The 8,407-nt window shown below is 35.7% G+C and overlaps 1 pseudogene; it reads right to left on the reverse strand.

The window, feature by feature from the left end:
* Positions 1 to 1,860, reverse strand: part of LOC107685244 (arrestin domain-containing protein 3-like) — a 17,277-nt pseudogene extending 15,417 nt beyond the window's left edge.
* Positions 1,861 to 8,407: the final 6,547 nt, after the last annotated feature.

The following is an 8,407-nucleotide window of genomic DNA, read 5'->3' on the forward strand; positions in this document are numbered from 1 at the left end:
AGCACCTACGCTAATTTTTCTCTATTACCTTCTCTGTTTCTGCCATTACACAAGCTTCAGTCTGGATCCAGGCCTTACAAAGACCTGAGATGACCGAACACCTGAGAAGAGATGATGCAAACCCCTCAGAGGACATCAGATGATGCCAAACTGAAACAACATAAACTACCAAATTTTGCTACAAATTTGATTGCAACATATAATCATTGCTGTTAATAGTGTTCATCGTCTATTTGTTTATGTCATTAACTGAATTTTACAGTACATTTCTGCCATATGTACATCAATTTGACATAGTCACCACTGACAAGCTACTACTAAATATATTGTAGAAACTTAATTTCCTGTAAAGCTGCTTTGCAACGATTTGTATCATGAAAAGTGCTATACAAATAAACTTGAATTGAATTGAATTGAATCTTGTTTGATGCCTGCCCCACCAATCTACATGAATGAGGGCATCCCATTTTAAATTATGTGGTCTTACAGCTAGGGCTCATCAAAAAAGTTATTTTCACTCATTAGGTGAGAAAATAAATTCTGTACAGTTATACTATCTCATTTGACCTTATGTCCCAATCATCCTTAATTCACCCCACTTCAGTTAGTAGCCTACTTTTAACATTTTTGTTTATTTAGTTTAAATTGTATACCTTTTTAAAATAAAAACAACGTGAATACAAGGATTACATTTCTGAAAACATGATACATTTTTAAACTTTGTTCTTAAAATTCATTTTTTCCCCCTTAACTTACTGTAGAGGCAACTGAAAGGTAAATGGGTAAAAATGACGCCCTGGTGCCACAGCAGAAGAATCTAAGAAGTCAAGAATCAAATCAAAGATCAGATTTTAAGTATATTTCTCAAAGCTCTTTTTGCATTATTCATCTAATTCGCGAACAGACTTACACGGCTGTCCTGATGGATCTTTCAGCATCTCATTTCCTGCAAGATCAAGTTACAGCACAAAATACAGCTGGTTAAATCGACCTGGTTTCTTCTAGCTATAAAGCAAAACTGTAACGCCAAGCCAGCAGAGGGAGCCCTCGCCCGAGTACTGACCGTGCTCCACTCCCTCTGCTTCCTCTACTTCCATTTCCTGTTTAACTCTCATATAAACTGAGACCAGTCCATGTGCTGGTCGCGAAGTATTGCCAGTTCATCTGCCTTACCAAGCGTTATAGTTCCTCTGTTCCTGATTGATTCCTGTGTATGATTCTGCCTGACTTCTTGACTCACGGTATTTGTACTCTGCCCCTTCTGTTCTGACGCCTGATTGGACTGATGTTTGTGTTTGGACTCATTGCCTGCCTTTCCACTATTGTCTCTGCCTCTGCCCCTGTGTATGACGAGCGATCTGCCTGCTTCTCTGACTTTGACCCTCTGCCTGATTATCGACATCTGTTTAAAGCCTTGACCTTTAATAAACTTCCGCTCATGGATTCTAACCAAACTTCAGCGTCTCTGTTACAAAAACCTACAGCAGCAGTAGTTCCTCCTACCATGCGTTTTGTCCTCCCGAACAAAAAATTTCTCCACGGAATAATACTTCTCCTCATCCGAGTAAATAACAGTGATTTTACTGTGATGCTCGGTCCAAAACGCTTCCGCTTTCCCTTTAATTTTCACACTCAACGACTGAATTTGTGTGCCCTTCGCTACATCCAGGATGACTTGTCCCGATATAAAATCCCCGCTGGTGAAGGTATTGCTCTGATTGATAGGATTGTAAGTAACAGAAATGTTTTTCACAGTGAGTGACATCTTGTCTCCTAGTGCCAATATCTGCTTCTGACGTCTGAACTCAACTCGATGAAATTATCGCTACTACTCTGTCACGCGATTGCAGGAAAGCATCAACAAAGTATGGGGGCTTCCAGCTTCGGGTGGGACGGTTTGAAGCTATTATTCGGCGTGGTTCAGAGGCGCCGTACCTGGGGGGAACGTTAGAACGCAATTTTTAGCGAGGGGGACAAGGTTGGAAACAAGCTTGGTTGTGTTATGTTGTTCTGTGCCAGAAGGTGTTTAAGCCTTCAGGAAAATTTTAATAATAAAGTGGGTTGCATGTTTTTATTTGTTTTATTTTGATAAACATGACATAATATAACATTAAGACTGCAAGAGCTTTTATTGTTATAAAAAACTAATTAAGATATTTATTTATTTCACAAAAAGATATTTATTTATTTCACAAAAAAGGCACAGTGTACATTAATCAACATTCGTGAATGTAAATGTACCCAAATTAGCCCAAAGGCTAGTTTTCATTGGTAGTCCATTTGCCAGATGTTATTAGGCCAAAAAAAATTAGAGGAAAAAAAAAAAAGAAACAAAATAGAAAAACAATAACAACGAAATTCAACCAAAAATTAAACAACAAATTATACAAACTGACAATAAAAAAATAAAGAAATATGTATTTAAAAAATGTAAATAGAAAGCAGCTTATAAGATATATAAACAACATTAATGTTCACATTGTTGGTTATGAAGAAGCCATTTCTGAAAATGATGCTTAAATGAGTTAAATGATGTACATTCTCTAATTGATTGTGATATTGAATTCCACTGATGTGATGCTCTGAATGAAAAAACAGCTTGACAAAACGAGGTTTTTCTTTGTGGAATTATGCAATCAGCTTTAGCTGCACGTCTATTTACTCTGTTTTCAATAGATTTAAAGGGGTCGTATGATGCGATTTCAATTTTTCCTTTCTCTTTGGAGTGTTACAAGCTTTTGGTGCATAAAGAAGATCTGTAAAGTTGCAAAGACTAAAGTCTCAAATCCAAAGAGATATTCTTTATAAAAGTTAAGGGTCAACCACGCCTACCTAAAACGGCTCATTCTAACACGCCCCCACATGTCTACGTCACGATGTGGGAAGATTTGCATAACGCCACCCAAATGTTCACGCAAAGAAAGAAGGTGTAACTTTTATTCTCGCTGTAGTATTGTTGTTGCCGCCACTGCCATGTCGTGAAGACGCTGTGTGTTTTGTTGTGAAAGAGAAACTACTTTGTTTGGCCTTCCAAAAAAATACACAAAATAATATTCTTTTTAGCAACATCATATGACCCCTTAAAATTTAATAAAATCAACCAGAGGAGGAGGAGCTAAACCATGCCTAATCTTATAAACTAAACAAACATTTTTACTTAGTGATCAAACTTAATGATGTTTTCCCAGCTAAGCAGGTTATACCTATTTAAGATATGACAATGGTGAAAACTATTTTTTTTTTAATTAAAAATTTTAAGTGCTTGTTTGTACAATAATTCCAATGGTTTTAGAACTATAGCATGTGCATTAGACCAACTTGTAAGACAATAAGTAATATGAGAAAGAATCATAGAATGAAAATATACCTTTGCAGCCTCATTTGATAAAGAGTTTCTAATAAACCGAAAATTAACTAAGTTAAATGTTAGTCTTAAGTGCTGAGAATTCATCAAATTTACTCCTACTTTCAAACTTAAAAAAGTATAAAAGCAAGTTATCAAATTTCTTAAATAACTGGGAGAGTAAGAGTGCTTTAAGACAGCTCGAGAGGTCTCTCAAGTGGTTAGGAGTTGCCAGTAGGGGCTTGTGATGGCGCTGAGGAGACAGAGACATGCGCAAATCTTTCAGGAGAGGAAGAATGGTCTTGAAATGTTTTTATATGCGTTTTAAAACCAAGACATGAGTCCAAATGAACCCCTAAGTATTTATATTCCGAAACAACCTGTAATCTCTCTCCCGAAAAGAAAATATTCTGTTTTATATCAACACTATATCCTTTAGAAAAGAACATACAAGCTGTTTTTGGCACGTTTAATTTCAGATAACACTGATTGAGCCAGGATATGATTTTTGCCAGAGCATCTGTCAACTTATTTGCAACCTCTTCTGCATTTTTACCATGCGTGAAAATGACTGTATTGTCAGCATATTATATTACATTGTTGACACACCATGGGTAAATCATTAATATACATGCTAAAGAGAATTGGCCCCAATATGGAGCCTTGTGGAACACCAGTTGAAAGGCATAGTGAATTGGATTTATAATAATCCATTTTTAGTACCTGAGAACGGGAAGAGAGATAAGATTCAATTAAATTGACAGATTTTGTCGAAAAATTTAAATTAAGTAAATTATGTAAAAGAATATTATGATTTACAGTATCAAACGCTTTCTGTAAATCAGGAAATACAGCCCCTACCACTCCACCTTTATCCATTAATGCCTTTACCTTTTCAATAAAATAACAAGTAGCCGTTTCTGTTGAATGATTTATCCTAAAGCCGAACTGCATCGGATGTAATTGAAAAGGACTATTATTAAAATGGTCAATAATTTGTTTAGCTGGTGAAAAATTTGTGAGTGTTGGAATTGAAGGTGTTGTAAAGTAAAGACAAAACCCAAACAGTCATGTGCCTAGCGTGTTATCATAAACAAAAAAAGTAGGCTATTGGAATGGAGTGTGATAAATATAATAATTCTTGTGAAAGTTTAGCTGAAAGTATCGAGAATAGTTTGGTAATGAGATTAATGACGTTAGAAACAGATTAAAAAAACATTTGTGCTTGGGTCTGAAATGTAGGGATATGAGCAGAAAATGCATGAGCTGAACACACAGGACAAGGTGATGCCAAATCTCTAACAATTTGAGGTTCTAAGCAAACACCAATGTAGTCAGGCGATATATGTAAAAGCACTGAAGGTGCCAGTAATGCTCCACATAGTGGACAGCCATCAACATGAAGAAAAAAGGTGGGAACTCCTGAAACTCTGGCGTGTATATGGTGTGGGAGTTGCATGAAGGTTAGATGACACAACTAGCATCAATGGGTCATGCAAAATAGCAACCTCTAGGGAATCCCTGCCAAAAAAAAAAAAAAAAACTGAAACCACCATGGTTGGCTGGTCTTAACTGGTTTAAGCTGGACATAGCTGGCTTAAGCTAAATAAATGGTCAAAACCCCTCTTAAACCAGATATGACCAGGCTGGAAGACCAGCTAAAACCAGCCAACCAGCTTAGGCTGGTTTTAGTTGTTTTTTTTTCAGACGGGTGTTTGTAAAAAAATCAAAAAGAACAGTGTCTACAGGCAAAAGGGGAAAGCAACAGAATCCGTAATGAAACCTGAATCAGCATGGGGCTTAGCTATTCAGAGGTGGCAAGAAAAGCAAGCTATAGATATATTTTTTTTCTTACTAAACGGGTATATTTTAATGAACTGACTGACAGCCATGTAGCTCTCTAGCAGTAGCATGAGTTTATTATAACATTTGACATTATTAGCCTAGCAATCGTTATGTCTCATGTTAACGATCTGTAAACTTTTCTTATGTAATTTTTTTCCAAAATGTTTTTCAATTGACAAAAGTTTGGCAATGTTCCAATAAGTCAAACAAGATTCAAGATTCAAGATTCAAGATTTTTATTTGTCACATACATGGTTATATACAGAATATATGACCAGCAGTGAAATGTAAGTCAGGTCCGCTCCATGGACAGTGCAATTATTAAAGAATGCAAACACAAGAAAAATATATATAAATATAGGTATGGAAAAAGATTAAAAAACAAAAAAACAAAAATAAGAATAAAATAAAATGTGCAGGACAGTATACTGTAGACTTAATAAATATTAAGATGAGCAGGAATATACAAGAGAAGAATGTGCAAACAGGTTGTACAGGGTAGTTCAATAGCAGCAATAGAGTAAAAAAAAAGGTAAATAAATAAAATATAACAGAAATTGCTGTGTGCAAGTGGCAATGTCAGTATATTAAGTGTCTTACTGATAATTAAGTGAAGTCATGTTGGTGTTGAGACTGAGTTTGAGTTTAGGAGCCTAACAAAATATGGCACCTGCTCAGATAACATTTTTTTATATTTGCATGTGTACACTGGTGCAGAGACAAAAAAACAACTAAAACGTTCTTCCGCAAGACACATGCAGTTTTATTTAATTTTTTTACAGATAGAGGGTAAAAAGTTACATAGAGGAGCTTTAAAGAGTATATCTATATCTAAATTTTAACTAATAATAAACTACTCAATCTACTGTTAACAAGATATAGAGTCTATAATATGTGAGTAAATTCAGATTTATATTTCATACATAAATAGAAATACATAAAACACATTATTCAGTCTAACAATAGTGTCAAAGTATATTTTTTGTCTATATTGTTGATACAGTTTAAGTTCTGAACACATTTTTTTAACAGTTTATGGAGAAATTCATGGTAAATCCATAACTTTTGTAACAATTTATGCAGAAACTGATGGTAAATCTACACTATAAAAAACTGTTGTAAAAAAAAAATGTATTCATGTTGCCTTAAAGTTGTCACTTAGTACAATTTAACATTTCAAGTTGAATGCATATACAATTTTAAAGCTGCACAAATGCTTACTTTAATTTGAAACATTAAAAAAAAAAAATACAGTACTCTACTTAACAATAAATAAAGCAGGATATATATTTATTATGGGATGTAAAATGTAGCACTATACTGAAGGTTCAGAAATACAAAAATAAATAGTATAGAATGTTGTTAGCTTATTAACAGTCAACATCACTACCTGAAATATAAAAGGCTACATATACAAATCATTCCAGAATTCTAGATAAAACAATAACAATAAAAGAAGTCTAAGGTGATTCTAAAATCACTGTCAAGATTTTTCAGGGTGGTCTGGCAACTGTGGATATAATTGATATTCCTGATATCAGCAGTGGAGCTAATGGTCAGACTGATTTGAAACTGAAGGACCAAATTGACCAGTAGGTCCAGTGTAACTAGGTGGAGCAAACTGACCCAAAGGTCCAGGGTAACTAGGTGGAGCAAACTGACCCGGAGGTCCAGGGTAACCAGGAGCAGGAAACTGATTCAGAGGAGGTCCATAGTAGCCAGGGGCACCAAACTGACCAGGTGGTCCAACCACATTAAGTGGTGGGGCAAGTGGAGCCATAGGAGGTGGGTTGGGGTACATATTGCTTCCTGGTGGTTGATTCCAGATTCCAAAGTCACTGTTTGTAGCCCCTGAGACAGGCTGAGGAGGAAGAATCACAACTGGGAATTTAATCTCCGGATCTGAGGCATATGGCACATCCAGGTATGACCAGATGCACATATATTGAAAAACAAATTATTTAAATTAGGAGCGGGTAATAACAAAAACACATGATCTAAAAAGACCTCATTCATCATCTTTTTACATGTCCACACGTACATGGGTATTTTTATAAACTGAGTTTTTCATTCTTCCGTTTTTAAAAAAATCTCTGTCCACATGAAAACGCAAACGCATGCTATGAAGCACTAGTTTTTGAAAATCTTCACCCTGGCAGGAGTTTTCAAAAAGATGCGCAACAAGCAACGGTTTTTTGAATTTGTTTGTCGAATTTGCTGAGACTGCTTGCATTTTTACCACTGGACAAAGACTGATTACTTCTATACAACAATAATAAGGTACGTTTCAAAAATAAATTGTGTCAATCTATCTTTCTGTGTGCTGCTAATTTTAACTGACTAACCTTGTCAGCGGTGTTAGCTAACAGATACCAAAGATCTTTGCTATTCTGCTGTTAGAAAAAAAGACTAGAAATACAGAACTTGTGGCGTATTTTGGCGAATTTAAGACTAACTTTTCAAACTGAAAAATTTGTAGCTAGTTAAAAAATGAAAAGTCAGAGGTACAATTCAAGAACATGCCAAAAGTCCTCAAGATGAGCTCACAGTAGGTTTTAAAGTCAATCTTTATGTGCCACTGATAATTAATTGTTTACTGTAATCTTTTGCAGTGTTAACACTATAATTGTATAACACTGAGGTTTTGGTCACTTAAGTTATTTTTAAGTTAACCATGTTATTGTCAATATTTTTAATACATCACAATCATAGTCATTACGTGATCACACATTTAAGGTTTAAACTGAACGAGCTCTTTGTCTTGCAGTAATTATTAAATTTAAAAGAAGAAAGAAGAAGAAGAGTTTTCAAAAATGTTCGGTTTCAGTGACCTGGTGCTGCGTTTGCGTGTGGATGAACGGCCAAACCGTGTAGAAAAAGCTGCGGTTTTGAAAATAACCACGTTCGTGTGGACAGGGCCTTATTAGTCTCGCGTAGCCAGACCTTCAGAATGACGGCTGAAGGTCTGGAATTCATGGCAGCTTTCATTGGCCTAGGCCCGCCCATGAGGCCGTTTGACCGACATGTCAAACAACCAATCACAGTTCGTTTCGTTCACGTTTTAGGGCGTGGAAATGTCGCCACAATAACAGAACGGTGAAACTCTCGGACGTATTTTAAAGATTCTATGCTGCAAACTTAACATTTTTCACATACTTTTGAAAATCCAGCATTTAGTTGATCCTGAAAAGCGCTCATTGTCTCAGTTGTACACACGAC

The sequence above is a fragment of the Sinocyclocheilus anshuiensis genome, unplaced genomic scaffold (genome assembly GCF_001515605.1).
Source record: "Sinocyclocheilus anshuiensis isolate Anshui unplaced genomic scaffold, SAMN03320099.WGS_v1.1 scaffold577, whole genome shotgun sequence".
NCBI classification, from domain to species: Eukaryota; Metazoa; Chordata; class Actinopteri; order Cypriniformes; family Cyprinidae; genus Sinocyclocheilus; species Sinocyclocheilus anshuiensis.